This window comes from Nesoenas mayeri (assembly GCF_963082525.1).
Source record: "Nesoenas mayeri genome assembly, chromosome: 3".
Classification (NCBI taxonomy): Eukaryota; Metazoa; Chordata; class Aves; order Columbiformes; family Columbidae; genus Nesoenas; species Nesoenas mayeri.
The window spans coordinates 21,787,879-21,804,627 of NC_137544.1; the positions used below are offsets into that span (position 1 = coordinate 21,787,879).

At 39.2% G+C, this 16,749-nt stretch overlaps 1 protein-coding gene across 1 annotated transcript in view; it reads left to right on the plus strand.

Annotated features, from left to right (window-relative positions):
* DLGAP2 (DLG associated protein 2) overlaps nucleotides 1–16,749 on the plus strand; it is a gene marked incomplete at its 3' end in the record, with an annotated part of 379,588 nt that overhangs the window by 24,482 nt on the left and 338,357 nt on the right. The window lies entirely within an intron of this gene.

The following is a 16,749-nucleotide window of genomic DNA, read 5'->3' on the forward strand; positions in this document are numbered from 1 at the left end:
ACCAACCATGTCCATGTCCTGGGGTGCATCAGGCGCAGCATAGCCTGATGAGGGAGGTTGAGGGAGGTGTTTGTCCCACTTCACACTGCACTGATCCAGCCTCAGGCACTGTGAGCAGCTTTGGGTGCCTCAGTATAAGAAGGACATAAAACTATTAGACCATGTCCAGAGAAGCGTGACCGACATGGTGAAAGGCCTCGAGGGCAAGACTTATGAGGAGCGGCTGAGTTCACTTGGTTTATTCATCTTGGGGAAGAGAAGGCTGAGAGGAGACCTCATGGCAGTCTACAGCTTCATCAAAGTGGGCAGCAGAGGCGGGGGTGCTGATATCCTCTCTCTGGTGATAGGACATGAAAAAATGGAATGAAGCTGCATCAGGGGAAGTTCAGATTGGACATTAGGAAGAGGTTCTTTACTGAAAGGGTGGTCAGTCACTGGAACAGGCTCCCTATGGAAATACTCATGGCATCAAGCCTATTAAAGTTCAAGGAACATATGGATGATGCTCTTAGGCATATGGTTTAATTTTAGGTAGTTCCACAAGGAGCAGGGAGTTGGACTTTATGATCCTTATGAGTGCCTTCCAACTTGAGATACCCTATGTTTCTATGATTCTATGATCCTACACTCTCTCACTGCTACGTGCATGGAAACATCTGTTCAAGAATGTAGTGAAAGGGAGCAAGGAACCAATCTGGATTAAAACTCACTCTTGTAACCTGTATTATTCCCATTTGTGCAGCTGCAAGTCACATTGTGAAGCCACAAAAGTCAAGTGATCAAATACTGAGACGGCAGAGCTGCCTCTTGGTAGTCCAGCTGCCAGCACTCCGTGATCAGCAGAGTCAGGTCACGATAAAGATTTATTGCAAAGTAAAGAGTTAATGTTTTTCAAGAGGTAATCACTACATTTCCAAAAGTTGTTTTTTTTCCTCATCTCACATTTCCCAGATTTAAGTCCAAATAACAATATTATTAACACTGGAAAGAGAGGTATTTTGTTCCTATCCAGGATTGCAAAACTTCACTATTTTTGTTTTTACAGGGCCAGTAGATAGATATTTACATCCCTCACAACAGTTTGAGAAGAGCTCTTCAGCTCTTCATCTGAGAGTACGTGCAGGTTCTACTGCCTTAGTATTTTTTAACACAGATTTGTGTGTTGATTTGTTTTTCAGATTTCTTCTCTTAAGTTCTGGTTTTGTTCTTCTTTTTTCTTTCTGTAGCTCTTTCTCCTTTTTTTTTTTTTTTTATTAAATTAGAAATGAGGGATATGTTTTCAGCCACAATGTAAATAAGGAACCAGGTTACATCTATATTGGTAAATGAAACAATCCTATGCACAGATCTTAATATTGTCCACAGATATAGAGATATTGTTATTTTCCAATCTGTAGATTTTATTATTTTACATATTGTTAAATTGTTAAAATAGGGATTTTTTCACTGCTTCTTTTTTGCTTGAGGACAGAACTCCTAGCCATGGACAGGTGGTGGCTGAGGCTAAGGACAAGACCCATCAGTAGCTTTTTGGATGTCGCCACCCTATTTTGGAGGAAAGAGCTGTGCAGAGAGTTGTCTAGACAGGTGGTGCATGTTGGTCTCACAGGAAGAGAATATTCCTTGGTGAGCTAGACTTACTGATGTTGTTGTGGCACAGACCTTTGTGAACAGAATAGGTGATATCGAAGTAGATGATTTATAGCCTGTGGCTCAGGACTGAATAGGAATGGGTTTGTCTGTGGGTGGGATTCAGAGATTCCTGCTGTGGTACTAGAAGAGTAATGCTGAGTATCCTGAATTCCTGGTGATTATAAGGATTATCCCTTCTCTCTCCTTTCCAACCTGTTCCCACTTTTTTTTTCTGTCCATTCCAATGCTATTCACTTCCTCAGCTAGCCTCTGTCTCTCCTCCTCAGGCTCCCTGCTCCTGGTTTGCTCCTTGCTGAGGAAGTCTGAGTCTCCATCTCTGAACTTCCCATTGCAGCCAATGCTGGTGTTCCCTGCAAACCAGAAGTACTTGGGAATCAGTTTGTTAATAGTAAAAGTATACTTTTTTTTTTTGAAATATTTCTAACTACTGATCTGAGCCAACCAAAGCAAAGTAAGGCTTCAAACGTTTGGATGAAGACAGTAAATAATATATTTTTCCTTGGTGCTCATGTTGCACTAAAAAGACTATTTGACAAGTTGAATATCTGTGTAGAAAACTTAGTGCCTGGAAGAAAAGGTTACAACCTCTTGGTAATCATATACAATACTACTACTACTAATAATAAAAATATAAATTATTATTATTATTGTTATTATTGTTATTATTAATAATATATTATTATATTAATTATATTATTGACTAATAATAATAATAATAATAATAATAGGCATTGCTCATATGTGGGCATTTAGGTCTCTCAAGGCAAATCTTAAAACACAACCAAGCTATGCATATGCTCTGAATTCTTTAGTTCTTCACTGTGATCACACACATATGAAGAGGTCTTCATTTTTGCTCCAATAAAAAGGCAAATTAAGCTGACAGTGACCTATACTTTTTTAAGAATAGAGGCCATATTATTCTAAATGTCTTTTTATCAATTGGTAACCTTGTTAATGCTGTATTTTCTCTACTCATCTTTGGCCATTTTCCTGGCTCAACCACTTTTTGTGTATTCTTAGCAGAAATTGCTCAAGTGCTTTCATCTTTCTGCCCAATACTTGATCACGCACAGCGAACACTCTCCAGTGCTACCTTAGCACAGTGATGGTGCCTCTGCTGGAACTGGTGGGAACTTGGGATTTGAAAAGGCCATGGGCACTGAATCACCCACATCTTGTATTCTGATGAAAAATAGTTACAGTGACTTAAAGCTTGCTCTCACTTAGAAGAATTTTCCTTAAATGTTAGAGTGACCGTAGTAATGTGCTGGCAGCATCCATGCATATAGCTGAGGATGGATGAGCAGGGCTGCGAAAGGGCTGGATTAGATCCTGCTACTGCTTGGCCATGTCAGGGGTGTCCTGTGCCTCAGTGGTCGCTGTTGTGTGTCCTCCAGAGGTTCCCAGTCCTGCCAGCTTGTCCCTCAGCATCTATCATATGACCCTGATTAAAGCAGAAATATGCATTTTATAGCGAGGTGATATGTAGCTACCTCCGTATTCTAAGGAAAATGGCAAAATTGCATATAGGCTGATGATTTGGAGGATCTGAAGAGGCACTAATTTTCCCTTAGTAGATTTATGCTGCGAAGAGGGAGATAACTGTGTCACCTAGGCCTTTGACATCTGGGTTAGTTTAACTGTTTCTGTATGATCATTGAGCAGCTCAGTGCCAATCTTTTTGACATGGAGGATACTGTAGCATACCTGCAGGATCACTTATAACCAATTTTTTTGGACCTGAAATACCAAACTGTAGAGTTAGGGCAGAAGGCTGTTGTGTGCAGAAGGGATTTGCCTACAGCATTTTAACTTTTTAGTGTATGAACTCTTTTTTCTTGATTGCAATTTACAGAAACGTAGATTGCCATTTACAGAAATTTAATTAGGTTATAATTTTGAATTAAGATACAAATAGGAAATAAGTTTTTCAAATTTCTATTGAAAGTACAAGATATTTCAATGAAAGGTAAACATAAGAATATTTTTCATGTTATCTCTGGTATTATTTTCTCTGCTATCTGGGAATAGAAGGAAAAGGCCTTATTATTGTTATTCCAGTTAAGGTCCCATACGCATTCTGCATGACAGCACCTTATATTTGAATATCACAAGGTGAATGGAAATAATTAACTTTTAATCTGTCCTGTTGGATCTGTGCCCAAAATCCCAATCCATGTAAGGAAAATACCAATTGCAAATTTATTGCAGTGAAATCTTGAGGTCCAAGGAAGAAGGAATTTTCCTGTTTTTACTTTAGTTTTGTCGATTAATATAAGTATCCCTCATCATCTGAATTTTGTGGAGAGTGGAGTCTTCATGTTATTGCTGCGTGATTTTATAAAAATGAAGAAAGCAGAGGCAGCAAAAATTATTAATTCCAGTGTTCACAATGCTCTGAAAGTCGAAGAAAGGAGGCAGCCTGTGAGAGAGGCTGAAGTTTTATTTTCAATCACATTAGAGCTGCAGCTACTGTTCCCCTTTGCACCCATTTGTTATAGATGTACATGGTTGGACTGGAGGAAGCCTCTGCAATGGGATCTGGCTGAGTATCAGTGGCACAGAAGAAAACATTCTCCTTAATTAAAATGTAGCCCTATGCAAAGCAGGAGCCCCATGGAGAGCGAAAGTACAGTGAGGTTATAATTAGCATAGCTATATTCGGTTAAAGTGAACATCAGGCAAAGGGAAATTATATACAACTGACCAAACTCAGCATCTTGAATATCAGGTTGTTAAATCAACTTTAGTGTCTGGAAATCTGATGTTTAGATGTAGTTCAGGACAAGGAGCTACCAGAGAGAGTCCAGCAGCAGACTACAAAGATGATCAGCGATCTGGAACATTTTTCTTACGAGGGAAGACTGAGAGAGCTGGGTCTGTTCAGCCTGGAGAAGAGAAGGCTGAGAGAGGATCTTATCAATGTTTATAAATATATCAAGAGTGGGTGTCAAGAGGATGGGACCAGACTCTTTTCTGTGGTGCCCAATGATAGGATGAGGGGCAATGGGCACAGACTGAAGCACAGGAGGTTCCATCTGAGTATGAGGAGAAACTTCTTTACTTGGGGGATGCCAGAGCACTGGAACAGGCTGCCAAGGGAGGTTGTGGAGTCTCCTTCTCTGGAGACATTAAAAACCCACCTGGACACATTCCTGTGTAATCTGCTCTGGTGAACCTGCTTTAGCAGGTGTGTTGGACTAGATGATCTCCAGAGATCCCTCCAACCCCAACCATTCTGTGATTCTGTGATTCAGTTTCTCTCCCCACCCCCACCAGACACCAATAGTCTACATTTTTTACCTAAAACATCTATTCTGACTGCTGTTCCTGAAAGCAAAGAACTGCATTTTCATGATGTTAATGTTTGCAAACTGTATTCCTGAAACATTACAAAATTCCCTCCTATTTGTACTACGTGAAGCAGTGCTCCCCTTACAGTATGTAGAAAGACTGTGTGAAAAAACCCACCTCTTCATTTTAGGAGTAGTTCTCATCTCAGGTTTTCCACTTCCTCATGGAAATCTCAAATGAATAAGTATTTCTGACAGACTCTCCTTTCTTTCTCCTTCTTATGTTCTGTGCATCACTTCATCTGTTTGCTGGCTAACAACAGAGCACACTTCATCTCATTTGTGTCCAGGCCATGGGAAAACATGCTGTCTCTTTTCCTTAAAAATATGCGATGGATTCCCTCTACCCTCCCCTTTTCTTGTCTGAGTTGAGTCACCTCCTGTGACATCTTGATCAGTGCTTGCTAGGAGATCCTAGCTGCTGCCTGTGCTGAATGGGGAAGTTTGGGTCATCAAGAATCCCCTTGCTGATGTATAATGAGTTTGGTCCAAGCAGAAATTAATTACTTCTGTCATGGCTCAATAACATAAGAGCTTTAGCAACCACTGCATTGCTTTTGGCCACCTATTCCTTGAAATAAAGCCTTGGGAACAAATACTTTTTCTAATAAATAATCAAAACATCCTTTTTGTTTTCTTTAGTTTTGTACAGACAAATAATGATTGTCTTGGATCTATAGCTTCAGTACAATATCATTTTATTCAGGGGTGTTAGTCAGAGATGCATTGTCCTTTAGTAACGATACTGTGTTCAGTTTTGGGTCCTTCATCATAAGAAGGACATTGAAGTACTAGAGAGAGTGCATGCAGAGGAGGGTGATGAAGCTGATGAAGGACCTGGAGTACAAGTCTTGTGAGGAGCAGTTGAGGGAACTGGGGCTGTTTAGCCTGGAGAACAGGAGGCTGAAGGGAAGCCTTATTGCTGTCTACAACTGCCTGAAAGGACGTTGTAGCATGGAGGGTGTTGGTCTCTTCTCCCAAGTAGCAAGTGACAGGACAAGAGGAAATGGGCTCAAGTTGTGCCAGGGGAGGTTTAGATTGGATATTAGGAAAGAATTATTCACTAAAAGGGTGGTGAGGCATTGGAACAGGCTGCCCAGGGAAGTGGTTGAGTCCCCACCCCTAGAGGTGTTTAAAAGGCATTTAGACAAGGTTTTTAGGGACATGGCTTAGTGCTAGAATTAGGTTAGGTTATGGTTGGACTTGATGATCCTGAGGGTCTCTTCCAACTGAAATGATTCTATGATTCTATGTGGCTTCTTCATCTCCCTTCTGGAAATCTAAATTAGTGCTAAAAGGGTAAGCAGAATGTTCACACTCGAGACAGTGCATTACAAACACGCAATTTATTCAAGACAAGGCCCAGTGCACAACCTAAAGGAAGCTGTTGATCACCAAGAATACTTTATTAGTAAAAAGAGATGAAACTTGTGAGGTACCACCTGGTTACTGTGCATTAACTTCCTACAGTACAGAAGAAAGCTGATGTTAGTTCTGTTCATTGCATGTCCTTCCAGCCTGGAAGCTCTTCAGTACATCACTAAGCAGTTGCAATTTGCAGTGGGTCAAAATCCTGTCCTGAAATAAATCATCCCAGAACCACGCTTTGTAGCATCAAACTACCCTGAATTGGCTAATGTCATTTTGCATAAACTCCTTACAGGCTGAAAATAATCAAGAGATTTTAACACATCCACACAAGAGGTACCATCATCTCATAACTTTTCTCAGAAACAGTACTATCAAAAGCCTTGTGTTTCAGATGATGCCCTTGCACATAGCATACCTTGTTCAGGGCACCAATTAGCCACAAGATAAACACTGTGAAATATTGTTCTTGGCTCATATATCTATTCTGAGGGTTACTATTCCTGTTTTGGACCCAAAGTGCACTTCTCAACATGTCTCTGCTCCCCCTGAACACATGAATAGTTGATTAATACGAGGTTTTCATGTCTATCCATACATCTTCTTTTCCTAGTAAGACCTCTTTTGTTGCCTATTTCTAGCTCACCAGTAGATGGTTTAGAAAGTGCCAATAAATCTTTAAAGATTCATTCAGATCACAACTTTATTGTGGATTAATTCTGGCTTGGAATAAGTTATGTAACATAATAGCAGCTTTATAATTGGTAAATAAAGTAAAAATACATTCAAGCACCTTCTACTAAACAAGGCAATTGTCAAAAAGACTTCCTTTTACCTCAGCAATTCTTTGGTGTTCTATCATCAAAGAAATTTTTTTGGAATCTACTAGTGTACACAGCTGTTTGGTAGGAGGAAGTGGGGGTGTCTTCAGTGAAACACATAAGTTTTGCATGCAGAGACTACTATTTTTGTTGTGCATTAATATTCAGTTTTGTTAGAGTTAAAGTGAATCAAGAAGAAACAAGTGTTGTGATGAACTAATTCTTGACAGTTATCAATTCACTGACTGATTTAATGGCTAAATGTCCTCATCTTAGCATACAGCCTGCAGAATTAATGACAGTGTGTAACTCTTAGAGAAGAAAATGAAGCCCCATATGATGCAGGGATTTATTTTTTTTCCTTTCCACTATTATATTGTTATGCTCTATTATTCCTGAATCTCGCTATCATGAAATGTGAAATTAGATTTATTTGGATTTATCTACTTGGCATTCTTAAGCTTTGTGACACAGGAAATACAACGAGAATGTAAATGTTATTTCTGTTCATTTAATACTGCAGTAACATAGTCCTCAGTCTACAAAAGAAGCAGGCTTACACAACAGAGTTCAGACAGAGTGAATAATAAAATATGCTTTCACTTTAGAGACTAAATGAATAACCACAGTGTAGTTTAGTAATAGCAACTGTCTTGCTCTTGCCTGCGTCATTCCTCTTTGCATTCTGTCAGAGATTGTCTTTCTCTAAGGAAGTCACTTGCACACTTGATCACTAAATAGTGACCTTATAACACCACTGGAATCTGGACATTATGGAAACAGTCCTAGAAATATTATGGCTTGAGCTATTATGGCTTTAAGCTAGCATTCATAGTCTCTCTTCTGTCTTTTTTTTTTTCTTTTTTTAATCCGGTCTTCTCCCAGAATTACAAGCCATTGAGTAAACATAGACTTGAAAGTTCATTTAGCCTAGTAATGTTGTTAGGTTCTTATTTTTCCTCAAAGACTGAAAAATTAAGGAGGAATGAAGCACGAAAAGCGGCCTTTGCCATGGGTGCTTCTCACTGCCCCGTGCTTGAGGGGAGAAACTTCTCTAAACTTCATCTGTGTCAGAACAGAGTTCAATCATAATTACATAGCCACATCCAAAGAGGTCCAAGAAAACCCCACCTAAAAGGGCATGTGGTTAGGTAAAGTGATATTTAATGTAGTGTCCTTCCGTTTTGTTGAAGCAAGATTATGACATGTTCCAAGCATCAGATTAAGCCCTGAGCCGGTGCCATCCCTCTTCCTGACCTCTAGTCATGGGCACATGAGGGTCACAAGGGAATAAGCACTGCGTGACCCCAAAGTTAGAAGAGGTGAAGGTTTGACTTGAATTACTGGTTCATCTCCGTGAACCTCTCGCCTTATTCTGCTGTGTACCTTGTACCTACCACAGGGAATGAGGGGCTGAGGGGACAAAGAACTGATGCAAGGGTGAGCAGAGGGCTCTGCAAGGATTTCTTCCTTGTTCATTTGCAATCAAAAGCCTTACAAGTTGCTCAGTCTGAGGGCAGAGACCTCTTACTGGGAACTGGGGTATCTGCTCTAAGCCTGTGGAGGTAGACAAATACTATTTGGTAGAAGGTAGGTAGTTTTGATGCAAAGTATAGGCAGATTTCAGTCTCTTCAGGGAAAGGTAAGCTAGCAGATTTTCAAAGCAAGAACGTGTTTTCTAACCTGAAACCGTTTTGCAGGTAATCTGAAAAAACTCCTGTGCCTAGGCATTTTAATTGTTTTTCATTGTTTGATTATTTATAATAATTTATAATGCAATAGCGCTAGCAAGCCATAATAGGCAGTGAAGTCCCTTTTCATTGCATGCAAGAATGACTGTGCTGTGAAGAGTTAAGCTTCTCTTCTGTTGAAAGTTGTTGGAGCTCTCCCCCTCCTGCTATTCTCTTTGGGCAGGATGCCAAGAGTGGTGTCTGTGCCCATTGTAAATAATAACCGACCCGGTGAGCATTGCCTGAACCTGCATTTGCTTTCTCTTAAGAAAGTAAATGACATTTTACTGAAGTCCATTTCTCCTGGCTGCTTGGAAGAGAAGTCAGGTTGCTCATGCTTGTGGTTACTCATGCATCAGTCTCTTCTGCAACTTACAGCTTGAGCTTGCTGTTTGTTTTGCACATTTTGCCACTCTCCCAGTGCCTTGTTAAACATTTTCTACCAGACAGATGAATAAAGAGTTGATGTCTTCCTTTTCACATAGCTAGATATGACTCTAAATAAAATATCTGATCTGAAAGGAAAATTGGGAACTACAAAACAAGCCAATCTTTCAACTAGGCAACAAACTGTGGTCATATACTTGAGGACAGATTTTAACCTCAGTCTTGAACCACAATTAATCTGTATTGTGACGTGCTTCTGCCACAGAATGGACAGGAAACATTAAATACAGCTTCTGAAAAAGACTTTTTCTGTTGGGACACATGTACGGTCCTCCCAGCTGTGACATGGGGACACCAGACTCGTCATAGCTCCTGAGCAGGAGCTGGAGTACTGGTTTAGTGGTTGCTGGATTTATTTGTCTTTTTTTTCTTCCCACCTGCTATGGAATTGATAACGTATCCAGGACTTCAGTGAAGTAGCACAAATAAAAATTCAATGTTTTCCAAATGAAATAGTCTTTAATTGTTTTTCTCAGTAAGCACTTCTTCCACCTCCAGACTAATACACATTCTTCTGTGCTTCAACTAGCTACCCACTCACTCTCTCTCTTTAAAGAATAGGCTGTCCCAATTACCATTGAGAATTTTCAGTCCCTCATTAAATTCAGAGCAGGAAGCAATTAAATCAGGTGGTGATCAATGCAACATTATGGAAAATGACCTTTAGAAAGTGTATCTTACAAATATGGATACTCTGTTTTGTCAAATATATTAGTGTTTAGTTAGTTTACAGTTCTCTTTGGAAAATAAATGTGACTTATAGACAGCACTGATATATGTTAAAAAGTACAAAGATATATTTATGTATGTATTATGTGTCTTAATTTGAAGTGTCATCTCTTGCATGTTAAGCAAGCATGAATTTTTTTTCTTCCCCATTTGGACAAGTTTAAATCAAACATGGAGCTGTCTGAGGGTGCAGGACATTGGCTACAACGTCATTCCTCAGACAAAAGCCACATTCTGACTTTTTCCCCCGCTAGTCAACGTATCATCTCCCATTACTTGCCTGTTTGTGACTCAGAGTGTCCCCGTGGGCAGTGGGAGCAGAGCTAAGGCATCCGTGGGAGCTGCAGAGCACAGGGGGTGATGCCACAGTTGTGTCCCCGGCCTTCTGCGGGGCTCCATGGGCTCTGCTGTGTGCCGGGGACACAGCGGCTCCAGCGGCTTCTGGAGAGCCCTTTTCCAGGAATCCCTGGAGACTTAAGGCTCTGTCAGAAAGCGTGCATCAGCTAGGGCCAACATATAGAGTAGGAAAGCTGCCAGACTCGAATGAGTTTTATGCTGTCATAGCGTGGCTTGATATGGCATAATTGTAAGGAAGCGCACTGAGCCATTTGGTATGACTGCTGCCTGCGTTTGCTAGGAGTTGGTGAATTATAGCTACCATGATACAAATAAGCCATTGCAAATTTAGGTTTTAGTTTTCCAAATTTAGTTGCAAGGTAAAACCAAGATCCAAAGCAACCATCTTTCCCTTGAGTTCAAGTCACAAATCTATTTTTTTTCCTCTCTGTTCACGAGCATACAAGCACATGTAGTCCTTAAAACCCTAAACTAGCTCAGACACAAGGGTTTTTGTGGATAATCCAGACCAGTTAAAGCTGTCCACTGGTATGCCATTTGGAGGCTGTATCTAGAGTCTGCATCACACATGGTGGGTAGTGAATTCAGTCGGTAGGATTTGACTTACGAGTGAGTACATATATTGCCCTTACTCCTCTAGCACTAATGTAGGTTGGGTGTATGCCATGGGATGTAAGATCCAGTGTCTTTTGTATTTCTTAGACGTTAGCATGCTCTGAGGATCTAAATATCTTTTTTATATTATATTACATTGAGTTATGTGGTGCAACATTATTTAGCACTGTCAGCCAGAAAAGAAGAGATGACATGCTCTTCTGTTCATGCTGATCTCTGAATTCCTTTAGCATCATCACCCAACGTTTCTTCAGATAGGCCTCTGTCACAAATCTGTATCAGAAATACAAGCATATTTATGTCAAGAAGGCAGAACCACAAGTGATTTTAAGAGAGGTGACTTAAAGACATTATTTTTATAGCAGTTCTGCTTTAATTTTGATTCCTTGCAGGAAAAGAATACCCGTTTCATAAGATCAGAATCAACGAAGATGCACTGATGTCTTCCTTCTGTGGATTAAAGAAATTAACAAAAACCACTGTGCCAAAATTTAACATCCCTGTTCAACCCGTTTGTATTTCCTGAGTACACATCCAGGAAGAAATTCTGACAGCAAAGCTGTAGTTAATACTCTTTCTTTCACAGTTATTGAATAGCAAAAATTATCAGCAAAATGAACATCAGGAGAGAGGTCAAATTCGAGAGCAACTAAGTGGAAATTAAAAAACAGAAGAGAGAACTTTCAATGACTGTTTACCTAAAAAGAAGTGTGTTCCCTGTACTGTCTTCTAGATTGAAAATCACTTTTACAGAATACAAAAGGAGAATATTAAAATACTAGCCACTGGTACTCACACAATATTGTAATTTCTTGAATATTTTAGGATTCTGCTCTGAGCTGTTGTCTCTAAGCAACACATCAGACAGTGTTGCACTGTTCTGTATGACTGTAAAATATATAAATTCTTTTCACCTAAATAGTGAAGTTGCTAAAACCTTTGAAGGCACATATGTTAAATGGTGGATTAGTTGGTAAAAGCCAGAAGTTTGATATCCAATTGTTTTGACTCCTCACTATGAGACTCAACTGAGTGTGCTGCTCATCAAAAACTCACATTGAAATGGGAATAACAGGTAAGACTGAGAAACGGCATGCTTTTAATATCTTACAGCATCTAAAATTATCAATAAGGTTTTTTAAAAAAGATGCCGTGTTCAGTAGAGCATGGTTTTAAGGACCTATCTTTATCCTTATTCAGAGATGTGAATTACTGAGTGCGTAACAAGATGAATTGAAGAGAAGTGTGGAGGGAATTTTACAGATGTCCTAGTCATGAGAAGCTTTGCAAAAAGCTTGTGAAGCTGCCCACAGATTTGAAGCTGTGAGAAATCTGAAATGCCACGGATGACTATGACACTACTTAAAATTGCTGAGGTTAATGGACTGCATGGTAGGTATTATGAAAGTCACATAACTGCACTGCTTTTACAGAACAGAGTTTTCCTCTTCTAATAATGTTAACTATGAAGCATTCTGAGACAACATAATGGACGCATTTGTGAAAACACTTGATGTTTATCAGTGCTGGTGAAGGACAACATACTGCATAATTCCACTGTACTTAATTTTATATTGTATATAATACAACACTACTTCGGATACACTTTTTTTGCATGTCAGTAGAACATTGCAGTTTTCTTTGTATTAGAGCATACAGTAAAAAACTGTGCACACTTATATTGTAGTCAAGAATGCAAAGTGCACCTCATCCAATACCTTCAGTATTTTAGAAAAACTGCGAAGGCTTCCTTCAGCCTACTGAGAATTATTTCTGAAGAAAATCAGTCTGATCTTCAATATCGGAAAGTTTTTGTTGTTGTTGTTATTGTTGGGTTGGTTGTTGTTTGGTTGTTTGGTTTGGTTTGTTTGTTTGTTTTCCCAATAGATCCCTTATCTTTTATCCTCTGCAGCACTAATTTGGACTAAATCAAGGCATAAGCAAACTTACCAAATGGCATGAAAATAGTAGCATGGACATAAAAGCTGGTAGATGGCCACAGCTATGGAGAGTAGAGTTCTACATTCAAAACAGTCGTAACTCCTACCTCTTCCCTTCTTTTTCCTCTGGGAAACGTAGATGAGAGCCTTTCAGTTTTGTCCTGGATCTGCAAATGTGTATGTCTTAATAAAGATTACTGAAAATTTGTATTTGTCAGTTTTGGGGTTTCATTCTTCTTGTCGTGAGCAAATGGAGCAAGGCGACAAAGACCTCTTTCATTGATATATGTCACAAAGAACTTTCTACAGAGTTATAAGATTTCACCCAATATTTGTTGCCTTTCTGCAGAGACACATTACTCTAAGTTTTGAATTATTCCTGAAATTTTACTGGTGTCCTGTCAGCCCCATAAAACTGTTGCTGATTGATACCGTAAAATCAGCTAATTGAAGAAATTTCTAAAACCAGGGTGTAAGGTTTTAAAAGCAAGCATCCCATTTAATGATTGACGTGCATCACTCAGGCACCTCAAAGGATCGCTCCACCTAGTGAGGGCCCCGAACAATTCCCAGACATAGGTTGTATTCACACAACTCATACATATTCATTATATTTCCAAGAAATCCTTTGCATATGCATTACATTCCTTTGTAATTCAGGTTGTTACCAAAACCAAAACAGTATGGACTGCTCCTTGCACTGGTCTTGTCACCTTACCTGGTGAGAGCAAGAGTATTGTCTCCTAACCTTCTTCTGCTTATTTTATCAGATACCATTCTTGTGACTTAATGCCTAATAAGTGCCTAAAACCTAACATCTGTGAACCTTATTCTTATTAATTTAGTAAGTGTCTAAAATCTATGACCCTTATTTTTACTAATTTATTTTGTTACTAATTGCTGATTTTAGTTACCATGATTGTGTGGGATGTCCCACCACCCCCACCCGATAACCCACTTTCAACTGGCTGAAATATTTGGAATTGGGAAGGGTTTTTCATCTACCGTTATGACAGCAAAATTTAGAATATAATGGAGACTGACTACACCTCGTTATTTCAGGAGCTGACGATCCTTTTTCCTGTAATGTATTAAATCCTACCAGATTCTAGGGAGGTCAAAGTTTAAGTAATGTACAAGTTCTAGAAGTTTTGTCATTTGAGCAGCATTTAGCCATTTCTAAAACATTACAAATAAAACATTCCCTGCCTCGACCTTACAAGCAAGGAAGTATTGATTTGGAGGCAAGTGCTTGAAGATGTGCTCTCCTGTTCGTTGCTCTGAGCTACTAAATTACAGAAATTCCTATCATGTTCTGCTCCCTTATGCCCATCCCTAACAAACTGGTTTATAGAAGACTTAAATTAATAATATTACAACAATAAAATTCACAGCTACTGCTCAGCTCCTTATTCAGTTGCTGTCTGTCCTATGAGTACTTCCAGACTGGATAAAGGATAAAATTATCTCCCCACACTGGTGTGACAAAAAAGGGCACATTAATTACATGTGTTAACAGATTGGTTTAAAGACAAACCTCACATGAAGTGGTAGACATAGAAAATAATAGTTCCAGAAAAAAAACGTGGAAGCTGTCGATGTTTAGTATGCCTAAAGCACTGAAATTGGGGAAGAACCCCATTGGGTTCTCCATATGCTTGTTCTCAGTGAATGCATGGCCTTCACTTCCTTTGAATGACCTGTCTGCAAAGGAAAAATGCAATCAAAATGCAACGTTTGTTTCCTGAACCGAGAAATATCTCTGAGCCTTTTACACATACACCTTTTGAAAATGTCCCATTGACCCTTGCAATATGGCAAGTATGAGTGAAGGCTACTGCTGCTGTCGGTGCTCTTTTGGATAAAAGAGAGCTGAGAGTCTGACAAGTGCAGGCTTAGTTTCCCATTCATTATTATTGTAAGTAGGCACGCTCTGTAATGCAGCTTTATATGGAAAAGAAGTTCCCTTCCCAGATCCCATTAGCCCAGAGTGTTTGCATCACTGCTACAGTTGGACTGAGGCACCACCCTGCCTGCCCTGGGATCTCTGCCTGCTGTGACCAACATTAGTATAGAATAGAATAGAATAGAATAGAATAGAATAGAATAGAATAGAATAGAATAGAATAGACTAGACTAGACTAGACTAGACTAGACTAGACTAGAATAGAATAGAATAGAATAGAATAGAATAGAATAGAATAGAATAGAATAGAATAGAATAGAATAGAATAGAATATTTCAATTGGAAGGGGCTTGCAATGATCATCTAGTCCAATTTTCTGACCAATTCAGGGCTGACCAAAGTTAAAGCATGTTTTTAATGGCAAAGGATGTTATTAAGGGCTTGTGTACTTATATACACTTAACTTGTATACTTATCTCTTGAACTCCTCAAAGCCAAACAAGTTATGACTACAATTCTTTGAAGGAATGAAAGGACAATTGTAAAAAATGTGGGAATAACAAAGAATTTGTAAGAACTCTGTGCTGTAAAGTGTGTGATTGAAATGATCAGATGTAACCTTTATTTTCCCTTCCTGTTGGCTAGATTGCACATGTTGTCACTGCGGCTCAAATTCAGAGATTGTGCTGTGCACTGAATACTTCCCAGTCATGCTGGAGCTGTCACAGGGTTGAACCCTGAGAGTTTTATGAGATTGTCCAAATTCAAGAAAGTTATGCTAGGCCCAGATGTGTTTCATGTGTAGCCTGATGCTTAGGGAAAATCCCATCAAATAAGGTAGTCCTGCTGTCTTGAGCTAAGCAGGAGAAACCATTAATGTTCAGTGTGAGAATTCAGAACTGAACAGTGTTATGATATGTAGAAGCATACCTATTCATTTAGTAGGTTTTGAATGCTAGGAAGTTGAATGTCAGGAAAAGCTTAAGTTCTTACTGTTATCAGCACACAAAGTATAATATAATATACCGTTAATTTGCCTTGTTCATTGGGGTTTCAAAGTTTCTATCTCAAGAACCAGTGATGTGAGACTTATTTTCTGTGCTACCTTTTGTGGAACCCTTAGTTCAAGGAGTCATAGGACTCTGGATCATAAGGAAATCACTGAGCTCCTTCTAGTAACTGGAAAGTCTGTCATTTTCTTCTGTATTTATTTCACAAATCTCAGTCTCAGTCCTGTACCAAATTCTTCCAAAGTCACCCAGGAGGCAGAAATGGGGTCTCTTGGTTGGCAGTTGGTTCCCTGGCATGCATTTGGATCAAGAGGCTTTGACTACAGGATTTGGCTCTCTAGTTCTTGGAAATATATGGCCTCTCCAAGCAACCATCTCATCTCTTATGAAATAACAATGAAAAGAATAAATTCACAAAGATATTTTAGGGGTTAAGTAATTAATGTTTTGAGTAGCTGAATGCGGAAGCACTTTGTGGGATTAAGTACTGCTTTAATTAATTAGTTTAGGAATTGATAATGTTCTTTGTGAGGTCCTGCTGTGGTTCATTTATAAGAATGCTGTTTGGTTGGTCTTCCCAATGGAGTATAAAGGACAGTGTGCCCAGAACACGACCACATCTCTCGTCTCTCTCCCTCCAAAAGAGATAGAACTCATTGGCTATTAGAGAAGTTAAGTTTCTTTGTATGTAAAAATGTTAGAGGAAATCAGAAGGACTGTGTACATGACTGTCTATGATTTAACAGCAACTGCCTATTTTTCCTAACATTCCTCTTGATCCTTGGGACTAATAGACCAGATACCTGTCTTAAAGTAT